General features: G+C 39.0%; 1 protein-coding gene across 1 annotated transcript in view; it reads left to right on the top strand.

Moving 5' to 3' along the window:
- Positions 1–17,091, top strand: part of STK32B (serine/threonine kinase 32B) — a 175,221-nt gene that overhangs the window by 156,618 nt on the left and 1,512 nt on the right. The gene's annotated exons all lie outside the window — the stretch shown is intronic.

Below are 17,091 nucleotides of genomic sequence, written 5' to 3'. Positions count from 1 at the left end.
AAACATTTCTAACTGAGCAACATAAAGTCAGGTAGTAATATGTAATTAGGTTATGTTATGTTCATCCCAGTTCCACATCATCTTGCAATCCAATACTTGTAAAATATCTGCTATGAAAAGCAGAATCTGTTTTTATTGAATGCCTTGCTGATACTTCTAGGCTGTGCCTCTTTTCCACTATATGTCTTTCATCCTGCAACACACACTGCAAGTCTTGTAATATGTCATACTTACTCTCTTGCCAAGACGATCAGGAGACTATCAGAAACTCTTAGATTGCAGACAAGAGGGGGAGGAGGTAGAGAAAAGGCTTACTAGAATAAAAAGAATTTAGACATACTTGAAGAGACAGAATGAAGTAACTTAATAGTTTCACTTACTGATAATAAAGACAGAATATGAATTTTTCATTTTTCTATTGCTTTCTATTGCTATTTAAGAATAGCAGCATTCAGTAAACATACTTTCTTGGTAAGTCTTATGTTGACCCTGAATGAAATTTATTTGGTTGGACTATATTTTAACTATGTAGCTGATATCTATGATTTGGACAGTTATGAGATAGGATGAAAGATCTGAAGAATTAAAAAGAAGTAGGATGTTATATATAGTTACACACTGCAGAATAATAGAGCAAGTGTGTATTATTAAAATAGGACTTTGGAAAGGAGGACCAGGAACCATAATATTAGCTGTTTTTCTTATATATTGGATTTAACTGTGCAGGGCTTCCTGGACAAAATCATGTAGTCAGTGATTATCAGCCATGAATCACATGGCATCTTCTCTTGGTACTATTCAGAATTCACTGGGGAGATAAGGAGAAAAGGAGGGAAGACTAGCTATTCCCAGTTTCTCTGTAAAAAAGCCAGAAAACTACTCTATCAAACAAAGAAGTTCCCAGAAGATGAAACAAACCCATTTTCCTAAGATTTGCATAACTGCAAAGGACTGTCCTGTGTACTAAAACCGGCAGTTATAGAAGAGATGTCCAGGTGTAGATCTGTGCTTCAGTTTAGCTAGGCATATTTTCATTATTATCAATCCTATAAAACAGTTTGGGAAATTTGTGAAATCTGAAGGAAATATTGCTTTTATGTCTGAAAAATGGCCACTGAGTGTTCCAGAGTCTTTATGTGATCGTCATCAGCAGTTGTTCTGATGATACATCATTTCATCTGAAAATACTCCATGTAAAATGGTTAAACTCTCCTGAATTTTAAACCTGCATCTTGATTTGTGCAGGAAAACACTAAACATCTAGAATGAAATCCCTTACAGTGTAAGCAGATTTTTTCTTGACTGTATTTTTCCAGTGCTTCAGGTACCAGAGTGGCTGAAGTGTTCCTAGATGGAAGACTTTATTCTTACTAATGTCAATATTTCAGTGGATGTGAGCTACAAAGTAAAATACACGTGTGTGTGTGTGTGTGTGTGTGTGTTTTGATATGACATGGGGATATGGCATCTGTCCATAGTGACATTATCTCCCAGGACCTTTAAGAAAAAGGTACACACTATCTTGATCCAAAGTAAAATAACATAAGAAAATCCTTTTGTGGTACAGGAAATGTTTTCTATTCTTCTTAAAATGTCAGTGTAATATCTTAGTTTTGAACATATAAACTAAATAAACTGTGATACAGAAGTGGTCACACACTGTTTTTCTGGAAAATATGATCTGAAGTAGATCTGAAGGTATCAGTTTGGCTCCCTTTGCTGACAAATTAACTCTTTTTTGGTTTTAAATCTATTTCTGCAAATAGATGTTTCATTATATCTAGAAATGCAGCACCAAACATTCTGCAGTATCTGAATGTATATTCCTATAGACTTACCAGCAGTTTTTGAAGAACTTGATCTCATTTAGAAGATGTAGGCTACATTTTCAATTTTTTTTTACAGGGAAAAAGACTGTACAGATAAAGCCACACTGTTCACAGATTTATTAAAAAGCTGAGCACAGATTATTTTGCTGTTATCACTAAGCAGATCTTCACGTACAACTACATTTGTTTATGAATGTCCAAAACCGGAATTAAGCAGAAATTAAGAAATAGTATTTGCTTGTAGTAGAATATCTTTGTGGTTCTTGAGCCTCTTCTTCTCCTTGAAAGATGTCTTTAGGATTAAAGATGTGATAAAACTAAGAACGGAGAAGAAAACACAGGAAACATTTGCTTCTTAGGCAGAATAATCCTTCAGTTAGATGCTTCATAAACTTAATCAAAATTATCAGTCAGTTAAAGAAAATCAAACTTTTTACTGAGTAGAATATATATTTCACATATCCAAGGTACATGAAAACGGGTTACAATTCTGTCAAACTATTTTAATAAATGCAATGAACCGATTAGAAAAATATCCATGATTTTAACAATTCCAGTGAAAACTTTCAAAACACTGCTAATGATTTTGAAGTTGGAGTTTTTTTACTTAATACTAGTATGCTGCAATAGCATTGTTATGATATTCATCTGCCTAGTCCCTACTGATATGAACAGGCTTGCCTCTTTCCTAAGCTGTTGTTATACCTTATTCCTCTTCACAGTGTTTGTTCAATGACACCACACTAAACACAATCTGCCACAAATTGAAGCAGTTAATTGGTTGCTGCACATTGCTCTCTCTTTTCCTACTATCATTCCTACTGTTTGGCCATGCTTAGTTGTCTCCTAAATGGTACTGAAGAGCTCTAGGCGAACAGAAAGCTCTTTGTTCCCAGAATAAACAGCAAAAGTGGAGGGAGGGAGAGATATTAAGATGCTTCAAATCACGTTGTCTGATTTTGTTCATATCATAGGTGAAAAGCTTACTTAATATTCCCTGCATTTTTTACAAGATCAAGTTTATTATCTCTCTCTTTTTCATTCTTTTTCTTTCCTTCCAATTGTCTTTTCAGATTCAAATCCAGGTTCCCTGAGTGCCCTCTTTCCTTTTAGTTTGATTGAAATTGAATATTCGTAATGATTTGCAGTATACCTCTTTGAATGTACTTTTCTTAATAGATATTTTATTTCACTTAGTGTCTCTGGAGATATTTATATTATTATAATCCTCCTAGTATCTGAATGCTTTTTGCATGAGGCTCCAGTACAATTTTTCATTTGTTGCTACTTCATCTGACCTTAATTCAGTGTAAAACCGTCTCTTTGTGAGCATTTCAAGTGGTTGCACCTCTCTTCACTGACCCTTTCTTGCCCCTTTTGTAATGGATATGTCTGCTTTTGGAGATTGCTTTTGCAATCTCACCTAATCAGAAAGATGCCTTTCTGAATGTGATTGAACCTGGTTTGGATTTTGGCAGTAATAACTAACTGCTACTTGCTCACACAAGCCCTTTCATGTCTACCTTTGGTTCCCACTCATTATTACTGGCTTAGAATTACCAGCCTAAATGTCACTCTCTTCTTAGTGAGCCAAGCTGCCTGAATGTGTGAGCATAGCAAGTCTAAGCTGGTAATTTTGCTATAGGTATACCTTGAAATTCACTCTTTTTTTGAGAAAAGAGGGGTCATACAAAAGCCGTTTTTTCAATAACATGTTCCCTTTACAGTTTCATGGAGGGGGGAAAAAAAAAAAGACAAAAAAGGTTGAGCATCTGGAACCTCATTTTCAACATCTTCCAGGAAAAATGGCCGAAGTTTTCCCAAGCAAGTAAGGATACCATTGTAATGGCACTTCACCAAATGGACATCCAACTTTGGGAATGAAAGTTTCCATGCTGTTGCATATTTCAGAGCATTCCCCATGCTGGAATATGGTCCTGGAAGGATCAGGATAACAGATGCAGATCCTCAGCACTGGAGGCCAGCTATTAGTTTCTATTCACAGAAAACTGAACAGAAATACACCCCATAAAAACTAATTAGAACTAACTTTATAGGCAGAGAAGAGAAAAATCTTCATTTATACATCTCAGACATTGGAGAGGAACCAGAACTGTATAATTCCGAGTACCATATATTTTATTTTTTAAACAAATTTGGGACAAATCCTATCTATGATGAATAAAGGCTGCATAACAGGTCATGATTGTTCCATTGCCATAGGGGATTACTTTCATGATTTCTCTTCACCTCGCTTCATGTCCTGCACTAGCATAAATTATCACTTGTTATGAGTCTCTGTAAATTAAGAATGAGTCATGAAGACTGAACTCCTCTTGCTGTTTTAAGAAAGCATTTTGGGGGCAGTTGCTGAAGCAATGCAGAAACAAACCAGTAATGAGATAACATTATTATTGCCAGTCACTCTGATGTCTGTATATCTGTTGAATATATTCATAAATGAGTCGGAATGGAAGGTGAATGGTGACAAAGTTCGCTTATGACACCACAGTAGTCCAAACTAAATCTGTCAGCAAAGAGCTGCAGAAGATAATGATAACCATGGTTCTGAGTTGCAGGGTAAGATAATGGCAGCTGAAATTCAGTACTGATATATGCAAATATGTTAGGAAGAAAATAATCTAAACTTTAGAACAAGAGACTCAAAATTAGCTTCAGTTATGAAGGACAGAGAGTTTGAAAAGACTGTGGATAGCGCAATATACATACACATACACCTGCATATACATACATATACATACACCTGCATCTTCCATTCTGTGTACAGTTCTGCTTCCTTATCTCAAAAAAGTTACAGAGGAATTAGAATGGTTGCAAGAAAAACAGAATTGGCCAGGGGTGTGACATGGGTCATGTTGAAGGATTTAATAGACTTGAACTAATTTAAACTCATAAAAGAGACAACTGAAAAGGCAGAAACTGGCTAAATAATAACATGTTATGAAATTTATTGATAAGAGGACTAAGCAATGATTATGCACTCTTTCTGGTAATGCTGCAGGTTTAAAAGAAAACAAATTATGATTTTTTTGTGCAATGCAGCATTGCCAGTTGGTACTTTGGATGCTAAACATACAAAAATATTCAGAAAAGGATTAGAGAAATTCACAAGAAAAAAATCCATCAAGGTCCACGAGATGTGAGACTTCTCATTGCACTCATCGGTTTGGGAAGTCTGAAATTCGGAAGTGAGTGGGGTATGCCACAGCAGACATTTGTCTCCATTTGGCTTGTTCTTTGACAGCATGCACTAGTGTCTGAAATGGGCCACCGTGAGGGATGGGAGTGTCTCTTATGTGGAATGGTTGGGTATGTGTGTTCATGGTTTCTCACTGCTTACAAGGTCTCCATTTTCATATAGAGTCTTCATAATAGCACAAGGGTTGCACAGTAAAATGTATATATAGATGTGTGTGTGTGTCTGTATGTGCATGCATATATGCAGGATGTGTATATATCCTTTTGGAAATAGAAAAAGAAATTCAGACTTAAGGTAGTAAGAGACTTAGCTAAGATTCAGATTGCTGTGTTTCAGGGCACATCCCCCATTCCCTGGGAAGACCTCCCATGTGGAGGTAATTTCCCTGCACCCCACCTGGGGCACAATACATATTTCTTTCGTGGATGCACCTTAGTGACTAGCCTAGGTGACTTGTTCAATAGAGTGGCTCCCTAGAGTGGTTTCTAGGGATCTCTGTGTTAGCCCTGTGTTACCCACCTTTCCCATGCATTGTGTAGGGAGGTTTGATGATTAACTACAGGCTGAAAATTATGCTGTGCAATCACAACTCCCAGATCAGTCTGCTTTTGGGGGGTCCACCCTTCAGGGAATGAAAGAGCTGCACAGTTAACCAGACTTCTTGTGAATCTAAGTTCTGGACTTGGGCAGAGAAATCTTGCATAAGAAATAGATGGAGAGAGATGAGTCCACAGAGAGGTGAGTGCAGGCTGTGGTTGTTCCTTGGCAGCTCACAGGCTCTAATTCCTGGAAGTCTGGTACTTTGAGAAGGGTAGGGCTGAACCTGCCTACTCCCAGATGCATATTCTAGTCTGAGAATATTTACTGTCAGGTCCCAATAATTAGGCAGAGCCAGACTGGCTTTTGTAGTGGGTTTACCCTGGATGGATGCCAAGTGCCCACCAAAGCCATTCTATCACTGCCCTCCTCAGCTGGGCAGGGGAAAGAAAATCTAACAGAAGGCTCATGGGTCGAGATACGGGCAGGGAGAGATCACTTGCCAGTTACCATCATAGGCAAAACAAACTTAGCTTGGGGAAAATTAATTTGATTTATTGCCAATAAAAACCAGAGTAGGATAGTGAGAAATAAACCCCAAATCTTAAAAACACCTTCCCCTCATCCCTCTCTTCTTCCTGGGCTCAGCTTCTTTCCCAAATACTCTGCCTTCTCCATGACAGAGGCACAGGGGGACGAGGAATACAATCAGTTCATCACTCATTGTCTCTGCTGCTCCTTCCTCCTCACATCTTCCCCTGTTCCAGTGCGGGTTTCCTCACAAGGACTGCAGTTCTTCATGAACTGCTCCAGGGTGGGTGCCTTCCATGGGGTGCAGTCCTTCAGGAACAGGCTGCTCCAGCCACAGTCCTCCATGGGGTCAAAAGTCCTGCCAGCAAACCTGCTCCAGCATGGGTTCTCTCTCTGTGGGTCCACAGGTCCTGGCAGGACCCGGACAAGTAGATCTCTGCTCCACCCTGGACCTCCAAAGGCTGCAGGGGAACAGCTGCCTCACCATGGCCTGCACTATGGGCTGCAGGGGTCTCTGCTCCAGCGCCTGGAGCACCTCCTCCCCATCCTTCTGTACTGACTGACCTCAGTGTCTGCAGGGCTGTTTCTCTCACATATTCTCACTCGTCTCTTCAGCTGTGACTTCCCCCCCCTCCTTCTTAACTCTGTTGTAGCAGAGGTGCTACCACAGTTGCTGTTGGGCTCATCCTTGGCTAGTGATGGGTCCATCTTAGAGCTGGCTGGTGTTGGTTCTGTCAGACATGGGGAAATCTTCTGGTTGCTTCTCACAGAAGCCACTCCTGTAGTAACCCACTACCAAAACCCTGCCACACAAACCCCATACAGCTTTCCACATACCTTAACTCTTAAAGCATTGACTGTATGGCCCCCATGGAGCTGCAGTTTCAGTTAGAGGTCCCACATAAAGGAAATTGCTGCTCCTACACAAATAGGTTGTCACAATTTTTTCCTCAGTCATCTCTAAAACAGGATCCTCTTCTCAGCACCAGAGAAGAGGCATGAAAAGCAAAGAGAAGAAATGAGGTGGCATTGAATGGCCACATCTCAGTGATGGCTGGCTGCCCTTCTGTCCAGTCTTGCTTTACTGTGGCAATCTGTCACACCAGTTCACTGCCACAGAGCTGCAAACAAGCACATCACCATCACTGCACAGGCACCAGACATCTCACAGTCATCACATTATTTGTCTTTAAATTCTCAGTCCATTAGTAAAATTATGGTTGTTGCTGTGATCTACTGTCTGTTGAGACCTCTTCACTCCAGCTGAAAAATATCCTTATTTGTGGGCAGGTGTCTATAGTTTTAAAACTCGATTTTGGCTAAATAGAAAGAACATTTTCTCTCTGTGGTCCCAAGAGGTCTCATTACCAGTATATTATTGGAAAATTTCATAAATGCTTTCCTGTTCCTTCTACATGTAGATCTACAAACACATCTAAACTAGAAAAAACAGTTCACATTTTAAAATCTGGCTGAAGAAGACAGATATTGCTTAGGATGCACCTGGTCTTGAACAGACAATAGCCCACTTCTAATAGATACGTATTTTACTAGTCCAAAAATTGCTTTAATATTAGTGTTAATCAGTTGGTTTAGTTGCATTTCCTTAAATGACTGCACATCATTTGATTCTTCATTTATTTACTTCATGTCTTCACACTTATTTTACTTTATCAAATCCCAGGGCAAACCTGAGCTCTCAAGACATTGCAGATCAACGTACTACAGCACCCAAAATTTGTCACTTGACAAGTGACAAAATTTGTCACTTGACTTCCACATACTAGTACTTCACATGTCACTCACGCTGTATGTGCACCTGAACCCATTAAGTTTGATTATAAATTGCTGGTTGACAGAAAATTATATTCACAGGCATTTGCTGAGTGTAATTACTCAGCAGGAACCATCAACTTGAATCAATTACCCATATTCTAAGCGTATTTCCCCAAAGATTTTTGGAAAGGGTGGGAGTAAATGCCATGAGTGTCAGTGGTACAAGAAGACATCTGTGCTACAGGGGGATACTTCCCCCAAAATTTTAGTTTTCACATTCAGTTGTGATAAAGCATAACTTTTAATCTGAGAGTCATTTAAATTTAAATGGAGTTAAAATAGAGCTATTTGAATGATTACTTGGTAATCTACTGAGCTATCGAAACACATACGTCACAGCGTATTAGGAAAACAGACCTGAGATTATGACTGTTTCTATCAGAGCAGTCAGTACCAAGAGAACGTGTCTGGGGTCAAAGACAGATTGAGTCAAATATTGGTTAGACACAAAACAACTCCTACCCCACAAGCTGCACACAAGATTTTTCAAAGGTATCTGAAATAAATGAGAATTAGATGACAAAGTATTTTTCAAGATATAGCCCAAGTCATGCAGAAAAACCATTGCTGGCAGAACCAGAGCCTGAATACGCTACAGGCACGTCTGCGTGGATGAACAGGCAATTGCACCCCTGTTTCGTCGGTGATTTCATTACCCAGCTTTGGCAGTGTTTATCAGCATGTGCTGTGTTACAGACTGATGGGACCATTCAATTTCTTCACGCCTCAACAGTGTGGGTGCAAATTAACTCTAATCCAGAAGCAAATTGGTTCTGCTAAGCAGTGCAGTGAATGGTGAGCTGGTACAGCTGCTAGACAAGGCAGAGCCTTGAATCTGTTTCAGAAAGGAAAGGTATCTCTGTTTTTCTGGAGATCTAGAAATGCAACAAGCCTGCAACCCTTTAACCTAATCTATTTAAAACTAATTTATTTAGTTTAAGCTCCTTTAGTGGTCAGTGAGGAGAGACTTGTATCTCCCAAGGTTGATCTGTGACACATATATTAGATAACTTAGACCAGAATTAATCTATGTTATTGACTCTATTTACCCTGTAGAGAGAGCCCGAACTAATCTTTCAGTTGTCTACAATTGGCTGGCATAAAATCCATCCCACAGCTGTGGGCTCAGTTAATTTCTAAATGCCAGTTAAACAGGCACAGGTGCTCTATGTTCTGCCTGCTCTGTCTGTGTCAAGTAATCCAGGGCATCTCATGTGGCACCAACCATCACTTGTGAGGCCGCTGCATTTGACTGTATGTACCTAGCTGTGGGGGCAGGAGGGCAAGAACAGGCAAGATATAGGTGTAAATATTATCAAGGAAGTGCTAGACTCAAGACATCCACTCTTGTTTGTGGTAAAATGGAGTTACTACTTGGACCCAAATGTCCAAAATACATACCTACTGTAACACAGCAAGTAGGGAGCATTGTGTTTCATTTAAAGATGCTTTGCACGTATTGGTTCTGTACACAAACTCCAGAGCAAGGGGAAATTATCTGAGTTTACAGCCTTTAATTTTCACTTTGAAGTTGTGTGACTCAGCTCTGATGTTGCTGAGTGATGAGTGTTGTCCCTGCTTCAGCCGCTCCTTAAATCTGACCTGGTTTGCCTCAAGCTTCCTTTGGCACAGAGCAAGATTGTGCCTTCCTTGTTTACTCAGAAATGCTTAGAAAATTCATACACTTTTCGGTGATTTCTGTTTCCCTGAAAAGTATTCTGAGATCACTCTGTGCAGAGGCTAAAGAAAAGAAAAGCCCACTATTAACTCTGTCATGCTTATTGCTCCTCTGCTAGGTGTAAGGAGGAATTTTTAATAAAAAAAAAGAGCATTAGCTATATACTGCTGTCTTCTGAGATATTTTTAATTAGCTATATAATTACTTAGTTTAATTAATTAAATCTCCACAGTTAGGATTCTTTTGAATCCTTCCTCATTTTTAAGGTGTTTAATTCTTTCCTTCACTTCTAATATTTCTTTTTTTCTTATCCTGTATTTTTTTCTGTTTTTTAAAGGCAGAATACAGGCAGTCTTCCATATGGCTCCATTGTTAGCCTGGCCCCTGTCATAATTTTTCCCAGACCAAAATCACTCTCTGAAGCAATTCCCTTCATGTTTCAGAGGTTAGGATAGACCAAAGGCTGTCTAATAGGCAGCTGGAATACAACAACTTTGGTTTGAAGATTAGAGAGTTTAGGCATAAGCATGAGAGGCAGTCTGTGCCACTCAGCTTCCAGGCATCCATCCCTGCCTTTGGGAGTGAACCAATGCCTAAAATACAGAAAATACATTCCCATGCAGCACCCTATTTGCTGCCTGTCATGAGAGCCCTCCTGGGTTCCACTGGGGCATGGGAAGTGGATTAATAATTTGTCAGACATTCAGGTTACAAGATAACTTAATCTTACACAGGATTATCAATTAGTTCTGCTATGTGCTATGAAATCAGAGCAGTTCTTTTCAAATTGGGGAATTTCATAGAATTTGGGCAGAGACTTGACTCTCTTCCTTAAGACTTGCACTGAGCAAATGTTAGCTTTTTATTCTTTATGGATGGAAGTGTAAAATAAGCAAATTGTCTGAACTTCTATTCAAATCATAGGTTTATTTTTGCTAACTTTTTTAAAAGGAAAGAAAATACAAGAATTTTCATTCCTTTCTGACATATTTTCTGGTTATTTTATTTTGAAAAGTGAAAATACTCTTCCCAAGTATGCTTATTCAGTTAAAAAGTAACTTGATCAGGATCCTTTGCTCACTTCTTCCTTCTTTATTTTACCTTCTCACTAAAAAATGTAGTTGAATGAAAACCTGGCAGATGAGAACTAGTAACCAGAATAATGGAGATTTAAGAGAAAGAGTGACACTCACAATTGTAAAACACTGCCAGCTTCTTCAGTTTTTACAAAAATAGAACACAGCAAGGACCAATTTATAAGAGAAACCTTAAAAAATACAGGCAGAAAATTATTAAGTGACCATGTATCAAAGTCCATTCTTATTCCCAACAGGAAAAACCAGATGACAAGCCAAGCTGCTTATTGTCCCAGAAATCATGCTCTGTTGTTAGTATTTGTACAATCCCTGCCTGCAATTGATGTTAAAATGATGGAGGACAAATAATGGGTAAAGTTTTCAAAGTGGAGTATGAGATGCACATGCATATAGCCCATTATTTTTGAAAGGACATGTGCACACTCCAGGACCTACATTATACTGCCAAGACTTGCCCTGTTTTTGTAGCATGTGCACTTTACTGATGTGCATGAGCTATTACAAAGCTTAAAAAAGGGATTTTATAAATGATAAGGTTTTGCATGACCTTGGGGAAGTGACTCTTTTCCTCCTGCCTGAAGCATGACAGCTTGTGGATGCTGTGAACATTTTTACTCTGTGTCAAGACAAAGGAAGAGATTCCTTTTTGGGGCTTCTGGGTAAGCTGATGCAGAAGATGAGCTGATATGACCAACATTGTTAGTTTTCACCTGCCTACCACCTACCTACCACTGAACACTTATTATTTAGGACAGAGATGTAAACCAAAACATATCCCTCTTCACTATGGTTATACCAACACACAAAGTTCAAGCTACCCAGCAGCTTTCTGGTTATACTTTTTATCACACTCAGTGTGAGTCTTTTGAGTCTTCACAGTCTAAATATTTCTGTTCTTTCTAGAACAAGTTTCTCTGCACAAAACCACTTAAAAATGTGAGGAACACAGGAATATAGTCTGTACCTGTTCCACAATAAGCAAATCTTATTGCCACAGTTAGACTTCAAAGTCCCATTAAGTCTTCCTTTTTACACTTTTTGTCTGGAAATAAAAGAGATAGGTGGGGATATACTTTGTGGAGCTCCAGAGTGCCATAAATTTTCCAAACTCTTTGGGTTGAGCATTTCATCTTTATTTTGTGTGGAACCAAACAGTGAAGCAAGTTCTGATGAGTGATATAACCAGATGCTAACTATCTCCATTTCTTTGGGAAGCAAATTCTGGACCATTTGGTTAAACAATGCTTAGTTATCATCAAGACAAATTAGTTGTGTTCAGGGACAGGCAGTGGCAGGGCGGAAAGGGTTCAAGCATTACCACCTTGAGGAAGAAATCTTGTTGACCATGTGTGATTCATCCATCCAGGTATTGTTTGCTCATATTTGGGTACAAATTTTGATGCATCGTTACCACACTGAATAAAAACTAAAATTAGAAACAAATAGTGGGCAACAGCCGTGGGTACCAAACTGACACCTTGCCTGCCCTCAGGATCAAGATATCTCACTCCAACCTTGACTATCTACAACTTGTTACCATCTTGGCTAGATGTGTTGGGTGTCCCCAGCTCTGCAAGGATTCCTGTGAGACACTGCTACAGTCAGGGTCCTCTGACTTTATGGAGTTCACTGCTACAGCATTATAACACTCTGCAACATCAAAATATCCAGCAATTTCAGTTATATGACATAACTTTCACGTTTCTCTTTTCTATTTTCCGGGTATAGCAAAAGAATGCCTATATCTGTCACTTTCTGGCTTCTACTAAATACTCACAAAATCTCATTGCTAGATCTTTTCTATTGGGAACGAAAAGGTTTTAGTGCTGCATTTTGAAAGAGTCTGTATTTACTAACTGATACTGTAAAAATACTGCATTTGGACATTAGGACATTTACTGTTTTTCTGAAATCCCCCTTGGAATTTCTGTGTCTGTGCTCCAGTAGACAAAACACAGTGACATGATCAGAGAGATGTAGATGAAATAATTCCTTCCTGAGCACAGTCATTCCCCATGACAGATCAGTCATTTTTTTCTCCTCTGATTCACACATGTTCAGAATAAGCCTTCTAGCAAGGCCATCTGCACAAGCCATCAGCATTTTTTCTGAGTAGCTGCTAAATCATAGAACTGAGGGGGGTTTCTAACTATTTAGCAAACTGTCCCCCAGGATTCATGAATTTCAAAAAGCAGCATAGACATGCCTCATCTGTTCCCACCTCAGACCCCCTCCCTTGTGAAGAATAACTGGGATAAATATTCCACAGATTTATCTGTTCCTGAGGCCTTCTTTCAAGGAATGTAAAAGTTTCAATTAATAGGGTTTTTTTCTACAATAAAACTACAATTTCTAGAGTTCATCTTATTACGTCCTCCTTTTCCCCAAACCAAAAGAAAAAGCATCTGTTTTTTTTTCCAGCAAAGTGTACAAAATATCAAGAGACCAAGGTAAAATTCTAAATCTAGAAATGGCAAAGCAAATCCACTGCCCACTCAGACCATTCTCTTTCCTCCACACCCAGGGCACTTGATTTACAACATTGGCAAACTCACTTGTACATTTTCCATAATAAAAAGATTTTCCTGTATGATGTGGTAAGTGTGGGAGTCTCAGAGGAGGGGCAGGTCTGCCTGGCTTGAGGTCTATTTTGTCAGTAGAAACTGTCCTCTCTGTGGCTGCTGAAAGCACTTTGAAACAACTTGCATTTCTGAGGCTTTAGTTTCCCACTGACAGTCTGGCAAGACCTACTGACGACTACATCAGCTGCACAAAGGTGTTATCATGTACTGAGCAAATAGACAAGAGTAACAGGCAGTGTGACAGCCTTCATACAGCTCTCAAACACAGCAACTAAGTTTCATAAAGCCTGATGTCACTGCTCTGTACTGCTACGGGGGTTTTAGACCAAGAATTTTTCCCTCTCCACTGAATTCCCTTCTACTGACCAATATCAGATTCAAGATCCAGCATCAGAAATCAATGCTGCAGGAACTCTATTATAACATCTGATTATTAAGTAATATGAATCTTAAAAACCATTCCATGGCTCACACAGGCTTTTTCTCTTTGCCAGAAATACTGACAAAGCCCAAGACGTGACTGGAGGTTCAGTTACTGTTCTTGATGCATTCTTGTAGTGGCTGGTACAGCCTCTTTCTTCCTCACTGCTGGAGAGGAGTCTGTTCAATGCTCAGTGTCACACACTATTAATATTACATGGATCAATGGTGAAGGGAAGGAAAACTCAGCTTCTCTCTTTATTGGTTCAGCAAAACCACTTTTAGTTCCCAGCATAAGTGGGGAGACTACTCTGAGACTATGTATTTGTAGAATAATATGAATGGAATAAATGTAATAGACAGTGTTCAAACTCATTTTCATCCTCTTTTCCCTGCAGGTTTTTTTGTTCCATATGACTAATGACTAGAACTAGTTGTTTACTTTTTTCATCCACAGCTGCCATTTTATTATTTATTCTCAGCCAATAATATTCAGCACAGGAAGAGGTATCTTTTTTAGATCCACAATGAAGTCCCCATCAAATCATTTATTCTCCCTGGGCCTTTATCAAGTTATCACAGCCTGTAGCTGCATTAACTTAAAGGCAAGATAAATCATTCACTGGGAAGTAGCTTCCTACAAATGATTTATTGCACCAGTGCCATTTTTGAACAGAATGGCCCAGACTATATTTATTTTGTCATGATTACAGGAAACATGTCAAGGTACTCGCATTTTTTAAAAGCTGAGATCATATGATGGAAAGCTGCTCCAGATCTGACACCAAAGAATCAAGAATGCACCAAAAGAGAGAAATTTCAGTTCTGTAACAGTCCAATATTTTAACTGAAGAGACTGCTTGTGCACACACAGCTGCTGTGCTGAGGTTTTTCTGGGTCTTGACCCAAGCCTATCTGCAGTTTAGAGCAAGAGAGATACAGATCAATTGCCTTTTTTTTTTCCTGAAACTGCAGTTGTTTGGGAGAAAGACTTAGCAAACCTGAAATTTTTACAGTTATGTTGAATCTGCAACTTTTCATCCTTTGTCACTGAACTTCTTCTACTAAGCAGTCTAAAGACAAACTTGAGTATTCTTCTTCATCTAGTGAACAAAGCTGAGCTGTATGCAATTCTCTGGTGGTTCCAAGCTTGCTAGTGAGTTTCATTAGATGTTTGTGATGGCCTGACATATTTGTAGCAGTCTTTGGTTCAGTATTTGATTTTCTGTGCTAGCTCTTAGCCAGTCTGCTCTCTTTACTTCTGAATTTTTATATGTTCTATGATGTATATATGCGTAATTACACAGGCAGCATAATTATATTTTGCTTGATTATATGTGTCCCCTTCTTTTCTTAATCATCACAGACACCCGACAGTAATTCCGTTTCATTCAGGTCTGGGAGACACAGAGCAGCACTCAGCTCTCAGCTTCCATCATTCTTGGCAGCAGCTGCCTCAACATCTGATGTGCAACTACAAGCAAAGCCCCACGCTGCTTGGTGTGTTCCTGCTCATTGCACCCTTGGCCTAATCGAGAGCTGCAAGTACAAGCCTATAAAATGATCTGTCACCAGTTTATCCAGAAAAACCTCCTACGGGCATGGGTTTGATAATACAAGGTTTCATCAGTCCAGACATGGCTTCAGTGCTCTTTTTATTTCTCTTTCTTAGCCACAAGATATCCAGCTGAGATTTATGACTAGAGCTTCAAATGTGAGATTTCTGGACAAGTATAATTCCCCCTCAGCTTCCCCCACCTATATTTTTCTCTACTTAACAAGAGGGAAGTTGAGGTACAGAAAAGTGCTGTAATTTGTCCAAAGGATGACAGAGGCAGAAACAGAATCAGCGACTCCTCATTCTTAGTCCAGTTCCCCAGTCCCATGGGCACACTGGTAAGTAGGTGTTCATATGCCCATAATAACTAACCTCCTAGAGTGAAATCTTCAAAGTAATTTTAAACACTGAATAAAGTGATTGATAAATTATTAAATAGTTAATTAACAGTTATTTTTTTCCTATGTCAGCAGGGTCATAGCCTATTGCTTACTTCAATAGTTTGTAAATATGGGTAGTGAATCTAGATACAGAAACAGAAAATATCTGAAAAGGGAATCCAGTGAAGCACTGCTTAAACAATGTATTTCTTTGGCACTTCCAAATCCCCATAATCTAATTATACCTCAATAGTAGACCTGGGGAGTAGGACCAGGATAAAAGAAAATAATGGAAATAAATCAACAGTATTAACAACCTCTGTAGAGAGCGAAAAATTTGAGGCTGGTCAGTGGTATCTTTTGAAGTCAGCATGGGCTTTGTTTTACAGAATCACAGAATAACAGAATCTGCTGAGTTGGGAGGGACTCACAAGGACCATCGAGTCCAACCCCTAAACCTTCACAGGACCATCCCCAAAAGTCACATTATGTGCCTGCGAATATCATTCAAACGCTTCTTTGAACTCTGTCGGGCTCCTTACATGCATGCTGCCTTTGTGCCAGTTTGAGTGGTTCTCGGAAAAAAAAAATTGGTGTTTTCTTGCTTCATGTTGTTATTGAGAGAATTTCTATTTCCCTTTTAAATTAAGCAATACAGTAAATGCCTTCTTTTTCAACTTTCTATGAAAAAAGTAAATACACAATTTCAGGGAGAAAGCACTTGCGTGTCTTATACCAATGCAATGATTCTCCAGGTCTCCATAGAGCAAAATTTTTTCTCGCTTCACTGCTTAGCAGTTTGCAAGGTTTGCAACCCGCAGTTTGCAATATGAGTTTCCAAGCACTGCAGTCAATGCCTACAAATACTTCAGTCTTGTACCAGTAGCTCAGACCCTAAGGTGTTTCAAGTCTCAAGTCTAACTCAATTACTCTCCTGGTAGTCCCCTGGATCTTTTTTGAAGCCCTTGTTAAAAACAAAGAAACAAACGAAAACCAAACCAACTAACAAACAAAAAAACCCCTAAACCAACAAAAACCCAAAGTCGTCACACTTACTGTCTTCCATAGTGCCAAGACAATTTCAAGAGTATGTTACATTCTCCATTCAGCTGTGCAGAAATTATATATATTTCAATTTTCTTAAAGTTCTTGGGTGAAAACCCACTGTCTTGATGCTTTTTCAACATTAATTTAAACACCTTGTTCTAAAGCTGTTTGACTGATGGTTTAACTGGAGATGATGGACAAATTTCTCATAAGGAAAGGAACACTCCTAAGCTCATTTGGATGAACACTGATGAAAATAATTCATTGGCTTTTCAGCTAGAGAGTCATAATTTTTGTGCTATCCTCTAATGACTCGGTCATACATTAACCTGTAGACTCAATGGTAGCCATCGTCTTTCTGGTGCACTTGAAAAAA

The sequence above is a fragment of the Manacus vitellinus genome, unplaced genomic scaffold, assembly GCF_001715985.3.
Source record: "Manacus vitellinus isolate BGI_N305 unplaced genomic scaffold, ASM171598v3 scaffold_0_pilon, whole genome shotgun sequence".
NCBI lineage: Eukaryota > Metazoa > Chordata > Aves > Passeriformes > Pipridae > Manacus > Manacus vitellinus.
Note: the sequence above shows the minus strand (reverse complement) of the source record. Positions and strands in the feature narration are given on the sequence as shown.